This window comes from Triticum dicoccoides, chromosome 6A (assembly GCF_002162155.2).
Source record: "Triticum dicoccoides isolate Atlit2015 ecotype Zavitan chromosome 6A, WEW_v2.0, whole genome shotgun sequence".
NCBI classification, from domain to species: Eukaryota; Viridiplantae; Streptophyta; class Magnoliopsida; order Poales; family Poaceae; genus Triticum; species Triticum dicoccoides.
Window position 1 is genome coordinate 154114227 of NC_041390.1, and position 13784 is coordinate 154128010.

At 41.9% G+C, this 13784-nt stretch overlaps 1 pseudogene; it reads right to left on the reverse strand.

Annotated features, from left to right (window-relative positions):
* Nucleotides 1-941: 941 nt before the first annotated feature.
* On the reverse strand, nt 942-12180 carry LOC119315768 (annotated as a pseudogene).
* Nucleotides 12181-13784: the final 1604 nt, after the last annotated feature.

Sequence of the window (13784 nt, forward strand, 5' to 3'; positions counted from 1 at the left end):
TGGAGCATATCACTAAGAACTTTGAGCAAGCAAGCCATTAAGCAACACCTCATCCCCTTTTAATAGTATTGGCTTTCCTATGGACTCAATGTGATCTTGAATCACTAAAATAGAGATGAAGAGTCTTGAGCTTTTGCCAATCTTTGTCCTTAGCATCTTGAAGGGGTTCCACATCCTCTTGTCCATGCCACTCTACTGTTGAACTCATCTGAAATATACTAGATAAAAGTATTAGTCCAACAAGAGATATGTTGACATTAATTACCAAGATCACCCAGGGAGCACTTGTGCTTTCAAACACAAGTTGACAAGAATGTATGCAGCATAAGCATGCATGAATCATATAACAAAAGCATGACAAGTTTATCCTACCTACTATGATGTCATCCTAACACCACATCAAAAGAGAGTGTAATCCTATCACATCAAGCTCGCCATCTAAGGCGTTATTATCTACCACCTAAAATATGCAAGCCTTGGTTTTAATTTTATCAATTCATGGCTCACACAAAATATACATCATCATGCATGCATGCATCAGCACCACGACTAGGAGAGACCCTTCACTACATGTAGTAGTGCTTGGCCAGGTAGGTCGTAAGCCGGAGAGAAATATGGTACTCTTCCATTCTAATAAACCAAAGACAATGTGCCTTGTTGTCCATGAGGTGGCTTGGAGCCATCATCAGAGCCTCCGGGCGGAACCCAACGTTGCCCTTAATAGTGTTGTAGAGGGCGGGTTACACATCAACAGGCTTTCTCTCTCTCTCTCTCTCTCTCTCTCTCTCTCATGGCGGTTGCCACCTCCTTGACGGCCTCGGTCATGCTGGTGAAGACGATCACCTCCTCCTCCAAGGCACCCCTCTTCCTCTTCCTCTTAGGAGTAGGTACGTGATCACCATTTCACCAGCCTTGTTAGGGCCATCAAAGATGATGGCCTCTTACTCCTGGGTGTTTGGATAGTCAAGTGAAGGTGCATCAAGAGGCTCAGTGGAGCCCATGGAAATCTTGCCACTAGCCAAACTGAAGGAGGAGACAGCCTGCATTTGAGGGTAGTTCTGGATGGGCTTGTTGAGGTAGTCAGAATCCTTGGGGTGATCCTAAGAACGAAAGACAATGTGCTTAGTTGTGATTGACAAGTTAGATCAAGTGAAACAAGTGGTAGGTTAGCTAACCAGGACGTGGCCTCTATAGTGCTTAGCCTTCAACACAATAGTGAATGTGTCCTCTTCCAATTGTGCACCGCTAAGGTCTCTAAGCTTTGACACTTGGACCCACCTAGTTCTCCACTTCCTAAGATGGTTGCACACCTAAGTTGAGGTCACTTATGTGTCACGGAACTCAAAAACTATCTTCGCAACATTGTTCAAATGCACCTACTTGAAGCATTTATCAGTCCTCACCCCACAGGAGGAGATATCACATATCATGTTGAGGATTAAGGTGGATAGGAAAGGAGGGCACTTCATTGCCGCCCCTTCACTCAACCCCCTCATCAATGCCTTACCAGCCTTATTAGCCAACTTTCTAGCTAGCTCCTTGACACAAGAATTCTCACGCATCTCCACCACCAAAGAACACAACCTCGGCAGCTCGACCACCTCTACATTTTGAGGCTCCGACGACTGAGAGTCATCAACATAAGAGGGATACGGATGGGATACTTGCAGCGTTAGGGCCTGACTAAAGTTAGTGTCACTCATGGACTACTATGGTTAGCATCAGGACTAGAAGTCTGAACAAGAAAAATGCATCACTACAATGGTAAGCATCAAGAGAGAAAAATGTTGATCATGCATCATTGGGTAAAGTTCGAATGATCTTCACTGCATGTTGACACGTATAAGAGGGAAGCTGGTACGAGGATGAGAACTACCAGCGGCGGAGCCAGAAAATATGTATTAGGGGGGTGGGGGAGTGCTACTAAAACAGGTTGGGGAGGGCCAAAGTGTTGAAAATAGATTTTTAGCAACAAATTAGTACTAATTTTGCCACTGTTCATAGCAAATTACCTGCAAAATCCTGGTGTTAGGGGGGCAGGCCCCTGCTGGTCCCCTCTTTCTCCGGCACTGAGAACTACGATGTGTAGAACCAACCCTCATACCAACGATTGCCCTAATACATGGACTACACAACAATGAAGATCATGAAGCTCAACACACTACTACAGAACATGCATCTAGCGTACTACACATGATCAAGATGGCATCTGATCTACAACATCTGCACATAAGCATCGATCTGCTGCATGCAGAACCTGTCATACTAGCACATAAGAATCGATCTACCACTACATCATCGACATAATCACTGCAAACAAGTCGTTCTTGCAAAACCTACCACATCCTCACACAACATCATGAAGCATCTACTACTCTATAAAAGCACGAAAGGGCGGAGAACCAATTCATCATATTCATCCATCCAACAAATCTTACGGCTCAGAATCATCCTGTGTTTGTGTTTAGTGCTAATTGCAATTAGCCCTTACCAAACGCACGTCTCCCTGCAGCCCACCTCCTCTCGCCGTAAAAAAGGGGTATGAAACCGCTCCTGCCTCCTCTCTCGAACTTCCCCCACGCGCCCACCGCCGCAGTCCCTCGCTCGAAGAAAACCCACGCGGCAGGCGGCGCTCGCACGCCTCCCCCTTGCCGCGCCCAGTGAACCCCGCGTCTCACCCTCGAAAAGGGAGACGTGCTGTGCCCGGCCGCCGCCCCGTGCCGCCGCGGTTGATGCCAGCGAGGGTGCTCCCGTACTCTGGCCGAGGCTGCACTCTCACATCGTTTCCTCCCTGGCCCTTTCTTCCTCCTCGTCGACACAGGAACGCGGGTCGCCGTATTGGGAAGCAGCTCGCCGCCACACAACACGAGGATGGCGAGGCCTAGGCCGCCGCTGAGCCGGACGAGGTCGCCATCCGGGTCCTCTGCAAAGCTTGTGGTTGGCCACTTGGCTCGCCGCCCGTCTCACCTTTCAGCAAGCACCACTGTAGTTTGGGACTCCCCATCCAGCTCGCTCTTTGCTACAGCTTGCCGCTCCCAATTCAGGTCGCCATATGCCTCTGGACAATGTGTTTATACTACAGGATTAATTTCTTGCAACTGCACATGGAAATTGCTATTGCATGATCTGATATTTAAGTAGCTCTCACCGATGCGTACAAAAATTCAATTCGTTAGCAACCTGAACAGTTTCTTTTGTACAGGTTGAATCTTGTGCACGAGTGTGGCTTGGGTTTCATTTTGTTTTGCTTGGTACAATGCTTGCAATGGAAGTGCTGAACATTTGTGGAAGAATAGATTTTCACCTAAATTTCTGTTGTATAACACACATTGAGGCAAGCTGGCATCGGCAAGGAGAAATCGGACACCTCAAGTTTACGAAGTTAATGACAAAAAAGAGAACTTACTAGACTTGATGAGTGCAGACAATGGAATTCTCGATTTTTATTTGCGCTATTCAAAAGATGTTCTGGCTTCAAAACATATTTGTAAGCCTTGGAGCTTGAACATTGGCTTAATCCCAAGAAGAATGAAGTTTGATTGTACATTACCTGTTGTTTCTCTTTGCAGAATTCCAAAGGTACTTTCATATACGACTCTTCATTATGCTATTTATGTCTGGACCACTAATTTTATAGTTTGGTTAAAAATCATTTAGTAGACTATAGCAACCTTGATTTTAGGTGTAAGGATATTATTGCACATCCATAGCTGACACTGGAAGCACATTGAAGTATCGAAGCCATTATGACAACATGCTGTACCAACTTGTTGATAAAAAATGAGTGCCTTTCAAAGTTCCAATGAATTTCTCACTGGACATTTTGTCGCATTGGCTTGAATATGTATGTTGCGTCATTTGTGCACAATGAAAACTGTATGAACCTGCACTGGGTGGTGTATTTTTAGGAAGGTTGTCCTTTCTTCAAAGACTGAAAGTTTCCTGGTAAGCGTTACTTTTTCTGAAAAACTGTGTGTTTGTGCACTGTAATTTTTTGTTTACATAAGGTTTCTCTTTGCTTTTGTGGGCATAATGTCGAGACAATAATATTCAGAAAGTTGTTGTTTTAGGGAAACTCTTAACTCCATATGTCAGACCCATATCATTGTTCAACATGCATAGTGTTCTTATATCATCTCTATGATGTACTCCCACCGTAAATAAATATAAGAGCATTTAGATCACTACTTCAGTGATCTAAACGCTCTTATATTTCTTTACAGAGGGAGTATTAGCTTCCTTTTATATCGCAGTAGTCTTTGTTTTGGCCATGTACCTTCAAACTGAACAAAATGGTTTGTCTGACCCCATGTGTGAGGAGATTATTTATATGATGTGTGACCATTTTTTGCAAGTTTTGTTTGAGGAATCTTTTATTCTTTTTGCAGTTGGTAAGACATGGGTTGGACTTACTTCCGTCTTCAATCTTTGTGCTAAAGTGATTCAAGGTATGTTCGATTGCTCACTTAGGATGGTTACTCAATGTCTTTGGGAACCGAGAAAGACATTCTGTATTCACAAATAAGGCCTAAAGTTCGTTTTTACATTGAAAAACTATATACGAAAAATTTAGTAACAATCGAAATTTCATTCGTTCACTTTGTGAGAGGTCACACAACACCATGTTCCATGTTGTCTATTTGATCCTTGTGGCAGAATCATAGACTCATACATACTTGCATATATACTGTGACTGGGCACCAGTACATATGCAACATTCTTAAGGGAGTTTGTTCTGATTTTTTTACCAAAAAATTTCTTCTAATTTATATGCATGCAGAGGATCTTCAATTGGTTTTATCATTTATCTAGACTATGCAATGTTGCATATTCGTGGATGGTCTTACTAATGGGTAGGAGAGTTTCTAAAGGGTTAATAAGGCATGCCAAAACCCCTTTTATGGCCATGTACATGTCAGAGCATGAAAAAGGAACAACAAGGCCTTGTTTGGATATCGTTTTTCTTTTAAATACACACATAAAAAAATTCATGTCTCTGCCTGCCAGTTTTGTGTCTAGCAGAATACACTTGTGTCCGGTAATATACACTTTTAAATTTAATACCTCCGCATTAAATTACACTGATGTGAAGTGCGGCCCAAAGAAGCTACTTCAAGTGTATTCTAGAAGAAAGAAACGATTGTAATTCTATGGAGTAACAATCAGGACTAACACAGTGTGTGTTCCTTCCAACGGAAGTTTTTCTAAGATCCTGGATGAGGGGTTGTTCCTGCATAGCATGTATTAACGTTTTAGGCATGCCTTTGATCAATGAATTTAGCATCTGGGCACTTCTGGTTTCTGTGTTGAGGCAACAATAGTTTCAATCCATAAGTTTTTATATATGTATTGGGAAACGTGCAATGCATCTTGTCTGGACTAAGAATATTTAATACTCTCTCTGTCCCATAATATAAGATTGTTTTTCAAGCTAGCACGGTTTGAAAAACGATCTTATATTGTGGGGCGGAGGGAGTACGTGTAAGGAAAAGTACAAAGTTTGTGGTGTCCGAAGAATTATCTATGTTGTTTCTTGACATGCAACAACTTGAACTTTTTTTTGAACTTTGCAACAGCTTGAACTTCTTTTGTTGCAAAGTGCTTTACTATTTTGACAAATAGCAATTTCAATGATTGTAGTGTTTGACTAATTAATATTAAACATAACGTGCATTGCACGTGCATGTTTACTAGTTACTTACAAAACGTACCATACAACCTTTGAATCTGCCACATGCTTACACATCTAAGCTACAAGGCCCAGGGTTTGATGTTACTTACACCCATCGAAGGAGCGGGGAAGGAAGGGAACAACTCAGAGAAGAGGAGGAACAAGACTTGCCGCGCCAACCACCACCGACCGAAGATGTCGTCACTTATTCGTTGGTGAAAATGCTTTTCCCAGGACGGAGAAGATGATGTCCCTTACTTGTTCTCTAGTGTGTATACAAGTGAGACTTGTTCCTTTTACAAGGCCATCACATTTCTTCCTTACGCGTATATGTGTTGCATGCTATAAACTTATTAACGATCTGTGATAACCACCCCTACATCTTCAGAACGCACAATCATGATATCATCGATCTGGAGTTAGATTGTACAGTATGACTTTGGTCTCAAAGACAATCTTCATACTTGTTGATCCATACCAACACACGGATATTTAGCTAGTACAAATAAATTGTGAAAACAACATCATTATATGCTCAACATCATCGTACACTGATTGTACAGTGCCCATATAAATAACAGAAACCTGATACTCAACATACATCTCAGTTATGACCAGGTCTCAATGATAAACTTGCCATTCTTTTTCAGACCGTCACCCATTGTGAAACATCATTTTTTGGAACACCACCCTGCTGACATAAAACTTCTTCCAATGCAGCCGTAACATCAGCAGGCATTCTGGTAGAAGACCCAGCAACGTATATTGTAGCCTCAGAGGAGCATAACATGTTCAACACTCTTGCACCCTGCTCCCTAATTTTATCTTGTACATAGACCTTTTGAGGTTGATCCCTAGAAAACGCAACAAATAAACCACCACCCTTTTCTAGGGAAAGCACCCCCTGGTCCTGGGCATGATTTAACCAGAAGTCCTTGTACAGAAAATCATTATCTTGATTTCTACAGCCAAAGAAGAATAGAACAGGAGCAGTTGGTTCTGCCACACTCTGTGCAGCCCTTTCCTCCACAAACGCACGGAATGGTGCGCATCCTGTTCCTGGTCCAATAAGCACAAGAGGAACTGATGGCTTTGGATGAGGCAGGGATCCTCGGTGTATCCAACACGGTATAATACTCTCTGCACGTAAGTAGACTGTGAGAGAATATTGATGGTTGTTTTATCATGTGATTATATGATATGTCAAGTGGAGAGTACAGATTATTACTAGAGGAGCAGGAGCGCCGTCAAGGAAAAGAACACAAGAAAGACAACACAACATAGAGGTTCCCAACTTTAGCTAGACGAAGCAATTGATACCTTCATTTGGAGAGAGCCCCGCTAGCCATGTAGAGCAGAGACCATGTCGTGTCCTCTTTAAAGGAGTACGCCATGATACAATACTGACAGTCAAGTGTATCTGATTTGGATGGACTAATGGGGATGACGAAATGGAAAATGCTCTTCTTTTTAATGGCGGTGTCAGTTGCACCAACCATTCAAAAGGCATGTGCACCGAGGGAAACTCCTGCAAAACCTAAAAGCAGAACACATCCATGTCACTTTTGAACCAAAAAAGCTCAAGTCAAAGGACAACAGGCATGCTAAGGTATGTACTGCAAGAATTTTATCATCAAGAAGACAACTTACTTCCAAAACAGTCCGGTTCTCCTTCTGATTGTACCAGTAAAGGTCGTCTCTTCCTTCAGGAGAAGTTAAATACTGAAGTTTTTCCTTTTCATCGGTATCTGTTGCGAAATAGCTCATGATCTACAGAAGAACATCGTAGTTGTGTGAGCATAGAGGGGGCATATTAGTCATAGACATCAGGATTTCAGAGGCCAACATAAGATAGCAAACTACTACAAAAATATATGTATGAGATGAAGCATTCAGGGTATTCCTCTTGCCTCAAAGAAATATCGCCGAGGGGAAGCTGATGTGACATCCATTGTCAAAGCAACAAAGGTCTTTAGCTTGATGGGATCCATCAAACTGTTCATAGGTGAACCTTTGGAAAGTTTGTCACTACCCTTTGCTCGAATCTGGGCAGCAAAAAGATATTGTTTCCTCTTTGGTTAGCTACACAACTGCAACAGGTTGACTGGTTGAAAAGATATATAAGAATACATAACTACATCTAGATGTATCCCTTTTAATGGATAAAGTCAAGGATCATGCACTGATGAAAAAGGGAGTACTGTCTAAACCAAGATAAACTGCTAGCTACTAGAGCAAACAATCCCGCTAAAGGCAGTTATATGTGATTTTCAAACAGAGAAAATGTGCACATAACTACTATTGTGGGTTGTAAAAGTGCTAAGAAATTAAAGCTGCTTCTTTAGCAGAGAAACACACAGAAAGAAGTAGGAAAACTAAATCCAAAAGGCGACAAAACAGATCCAATACCGTTATGTAACAATCTGGATCCAAGTTACAGCGTTTAATGAAAGCATCAACAGCTGATGGATTCTGACTTGGTAGAATTTCTAGGGCATCACCAACTTGATAACTGATGGGCTAAAATGAAAAAAAAATGAAACAATATTTTAGTTTCTTCCGCGTGTTTAGAAGATGATTACAAGCGAATATGATCATATGGACTAAAGAACATACAGAATATCGATCTTCCAATTCAAAATGGCGGACATCTCTGTCAGAATCTCCCTTAGTCAAACATTGATTTGTTACCTAAAATGGTTAGCAATAGCATCAACAACAGAAACTAAGTAAAAAATGGATCAACTAAACTATAACACAATTATTACAACATTAATTTATTTTATAGTCACAGTACAGATGAAGCATCCCCATAAATCATAATGAACCATTACTAATTTACTATCCCCAGATAAGTTTATTACACCACAGCCCAGCTATTCACAGAAACCCCAGCTATTGTGTAGAAATTCCTTAATGGTACTTACTGAGCAAAAGAACATGACAATCATGACAACAAAATGCAAGTTGATTGCAATCATGCATATTTAGGGATAAAGTGGACAGCTTAATTGTCTACGGAACAAGCAACCGTGCATCATTTAGTGCTGTAAAAGCTAGCTTTGCATTCGAAGCTTGCATATGGTGCATATTTGCCCGTAGAAAAAATGGTAAAATAAGCCAAATCCAGCATAAGGTGCCTCACGCAGTCATGCCCTCACGAGTCCACAGAAAATCTACTATGCAGGGGCTTGTGCATAATACTAGTATTGTACAACAAGGTCGTACAATGTACTAAACTACAGTCTAACGTCAGGAGATCGACTTCTATACAAATTAGTTCAGACGCTTTCAACCACTGTAGAATTTGGTAAGTTGCAGCAAATGAAAGTTACTGAGGAGCAAATAATTCAGTGACCCACCAAACAAGACAGGGCAGTATCTTATATGTAAGTGCAGAAGATTCCCTAAAGATGAATGTATACACACGTGTACAATTTCTGGATCAGTTAAACATTCATAAGAATAAAATAAATACTGATTTCAACTGTTAAGCTCTTGCAGAGGGTACAAAACATACCATTTGTAACATGAATTGTGGCTCTCCTTCATTATGATACTTCAGAGCAGGGGACATTGAGCGCGCTCTCTCAATTAATATTTTGGGGTCTAGAGAAGATGACATACAGAATCCATTAAAAAGAAATATTACATGGCACTTTACATATTACTGGTAAAAAATAGCAAAATTGAGACCTCCCACCTGAAATGGTGGTATCTTGTGGAGCCGAGTAATATATGACTTCTACCTTTGCATCCCCCAAAATATTCAAATTAGGATGAATGGCATCAGATATTCTTGGTAACAGCGACGAATTTGTTTGATTCAGGGATTTCCACAAAATCAGCAACCACGGATCTAGAGCTCCTTCTATCTAGTATACAATAACAAAATAATTCAGTAGTAACTTTGAGGAATTGCTTTGGAACTCCCCAAAAAGGTGCTTTCTATCAAGAAGTTCAAAAACAAATGCTTAAATTTATCACAAAAAACCATGTCATTTGACTTCTCGAAAGCCCGCACATGAATACAAAAACAATAGCAAATACCAAAAAAAGGATGGTAAATTAAAAGAATACCCAGATGAATGTTGATCATCTCCCAAGCCTTTTTCTGTGATTCTTTTTGCACCAAGATTGAAAAGCCTTCGATCGAGCTTCTTTGCAGGATACTGCAGTGCAAACACGATTGTGAAGATGGAAATAAAAACAAGCATGTAAAATTTTGAAAACCATAAGAGTCATGATTTCCGAGTAACAGAGAACAATTTACTAGCCAAGATTTTCTTGAAAAGAAAATGAGCATAAAAACAGGGCACTACAGCCAAAGAAGAGTAATGAGATATCAAGATGGTTGATCATGCAGCAAAAATTTATGTTTAGAACATACAAAAAGGTTAATTCCTGAATGTGCAAAACTGGATATGCCAATATGACTTTGTTATTTTAATGATGTTTCTAGCTAAGCATTTGAATATGGCATAAGTCTTCTGTTCCATATCTTTTCTTCTAACCCTGCGCACCTCATGTGTTGCTAGAACTTTGGAATGTTATATTCATAATTAATTCTCACAAACAAATGAACTACAGATCATTTCATCAAATCAACATAAATAATTGGATTAAAATTTAAAAGCAACACATAGCCCAATAGCAGGCTGCAAAATCTAGTCCGAAGAAGTCTCACATTGTACTTCCCATAGGTTGAATCGCCGAGCCCAAACACGGCATAAAATAGCCCTTCCAGCCATCGCGCACCCAGAGACTTTCTGGTAAGGTATGTCCAAAAATCCTGACATCCAAAACCCAAACAAAAAATGGCAATTAGAAAATCAACACTCCAAAAAAATACCAAACAAAAGAAGCACCTATCTCCCAACCTTCATGGAATCTGGGGGGTCCCCCTGCCCCATGGTGGACACAACGAAGACCACATACCTTTCGCGTGGCAGGCAACTCTGCAAAAACAAGTGGAAGTAGCAAGTGATGTTCATAAGCATCAGATGAAAGGGTTTTGGAGTGGGTTTTCTAGGGTTCCCAGCTTACGGGATCGAAGCAATCCATGGAGAGAACATCGACAGCCAGGCAGCCTCCACGCTCAGCCTCTCGCCCTACACGTTCGGCAGCGTCCATGGCGTTGCCAGTTTGCGATGCATAGAGCACGACGAGGCGCTCGGGCGGCTCTGATGACGAGGCCGCCATGGAGAGGTGGGAGCTTGGGAGGGTAAATGGAGTCTGGCCTACATGTTCAATTTTCAGTCTATCAGACACAAGCACAAATAGTCTTTGACAAAGATAGAGGTAAGCAAGTTCATTATGTCTTTTTTAACATCTAGTTGTATTGAAAAAACTTAAACAAAGACACACAACTCCAAATTTATCAGCATTATAAACATGCTCAAAAGCGCTGAGAACACATTTGTGCTGCACACCCACTCTTGGGGATGACAGTCATTACCATCGCGTCTGATGTACACATTCAACTAGGGTCATCTACCAACATGATTGCAGCGATAAGAACAAAATAAAAAGTTCAGAGAATTGTCTGCTTTGGCTTATGAGTCATAATGCCTCACTTTTCGTAAAGTATCCATTAGAGAACCCGTCTGGTAGATTTCTACAGCAAATAGGCTATAGATTTAACTATGATGTAGAAATAGCAATGATTACAGCACATGCATATCATGTTTTTATAATGTGAGGTAAGACATGACAAATCACTGGCAGCCGCGCATCGCCACGTTCTTGGTGCTTCCAAATCACTGGCAGTCTGCTCTCAAGGTGAGGCTGTTAAATTTGTGTTCTTTTTTCTGTGATATCGTCATGGAGTGACTTAAAATCAATCTGTACTGCCTTTGATTTCCCTTATAGTTTCTTCATTGGGTCTTCTATAGATTTGGTTGGGATAAGTTAGATTAGGATTTGTACCCAATTTTCCTAAGAAATACAACAATCATGCACCATACACATGTCCACCACATACATACATGTTAAATCCAATAAATCATGCTACAATTTACCACATAAATACATGTTAAATCCTATCGAATTTGCCTAAGCAATCCAACAACCATGTACATCACAGGATGGAGCAGCAAAGATCATGTGTGGATAAAGGGAAAAGGAGGGCAGAAATCTACCTTGGTCTTCACGGGATGGAGTGGCAACAGCAGCCGGATCACAGGATGGAGTCGGGGCGCCGACGTCCGGTGTTCGATAAGAAGCCGTGGGAGGAGGAGGTGCGGGTGCGAGGAGGCGCGGGGTGGAGGGAGTCACGAGTCGGCGAGTCGGCGAGTCGGAGGATAAAAGCTCGCCCGGGCACCGACGTCCGGTGTTCGATAAGAAGCCGTGGGAGGAGGAGGTGTGGGTGCGAGGAGGCGCGGGGTGGAGGGAGTCACGAGTCGGCGAGTCGGAGGATAAAAGCTCGCCGGGGCTAGGGTTTGCACGGGCGGGGTGCCGCCGCGTCCGTTCCAAACTTCCAATCGCTAAAACGCCATATCTGATGCACTAAGGTAACCGGAAGAACACGCGTGCGTTGCAAACGGGCCACATTAAGTTTAAAAGTTTAATATTAATATTCTCATATATATCAAGTGACATTGACGACCTTTTTTACCATCAATTCCTCACACACGCTCTCTGCCTCCCTCTTCCTCACTCTCTCCCCCTCTCCCTCTCTCTCTCTAGCACACACACATATCCATCTTATTGGGTACGGGACCATAATCCATCTATTTCACACACACACGCTAGTACATAACAATATGGATTATGTGTATTATATTTGCCACCACAACTGAGGGAATTAATTTCATGTAAATCGGCCAGCCACAGCTCCAAGAATACGCGGAGGAGATGGCCCGAGTCGGCGTCGGTGCCATCCGGCACGGGCCACGGGCCCGCTTCCAAGCGCGTCTGCGCGTTGGCCACCCACGCCGTGTCCTTCAAGTGCCACTTTCACCGCACCAACTCCCAGGGTCACGGCCATGGCCAGGGCCAGGGAAGCCGTCCTTCTTTGCCCCCTTCACCGGCCGCGGCCAACGCGGTGCCGCGGCACCCGGCCTCACTGTCCTCGTCCTCCAGCACCGTTGCGACCCAGTGACGCAGCCCAAGCATCGGCCTCGAGAATCAAGAACGCTCGACAACGTAGAGGGAAGGAAAGGTCATATACATGTCATAAGAAAGGGAGTTTATTTACTGCTCCCTCGATGTATTGTTTCCTTTGTTTGGAGATTGATTATCATCCGTGAGTTAAGGTAAGATTTACATGATTGAGCAATTTTTTGAAAATCAATTATTTGTTTTCTAATTAATGTAATTGAGTGATTTAAGGTAAGGTTAATTAATTTAGATTTGATCTTTAGAGATTGTTCGTGATTGATTCTACATTACTAAATAACTTGCGCCAGTATGGAAAGTTCTGATCTATTTAGATTTCTTTCGTTGTGTGAGAGGGTGACGCGAAAATAAACCGATGAAGTGAGGGGAGGGGACGAAAAAAATGTACGAAAAAAAATAAGCGAAGGTGGGAGGAGGTACCAAAAAAACCATGAAAGGTGGGAGGAGACTACCAACTGTTTCATTAGGAGTAGAAATTATTAGAGATTAGAGATTATTTGTTTTCTGAAAATCTATTATTTGTTTCCTAAAGCAAATTGCATTAATAAGAGAGATTTCGTAGATTTGGCTAAGGTAGGAAAGAATCTATTATTTGTTTGCTAAAGCAAATTGCATTAATGGGAGAGATCTGTTGATTTGGCTAAGGTAGGAAAGAATCTATTATTTGTTTGCTAAAGCAAATTGCATTAATAGAAGAGATCCGTTGATTTGGCTAAGGTAGGAAAGAATCTATTATTTGTTTCCTAAAGAAAATTGCATTAATGAGAGAGATTTGTTGATTTGGCTAAGGTAGGTGGTTTTTGCGGTTCGTGGCGGCTTAGTGTGAGGTGGGACGAGGTACCAAAAAAACCATGGGAGGTGGGACGAAAAAAACCTGGGATGTGGGAGTTGTCCCTGGTTAACCTACGAAATTTCGTAGATTTTTTTAGGACAAAAAAAAACCGTGGGAGGTGGGACTAAAAAAAACCTGGAAGCGAGACTACCAACTGCTCCC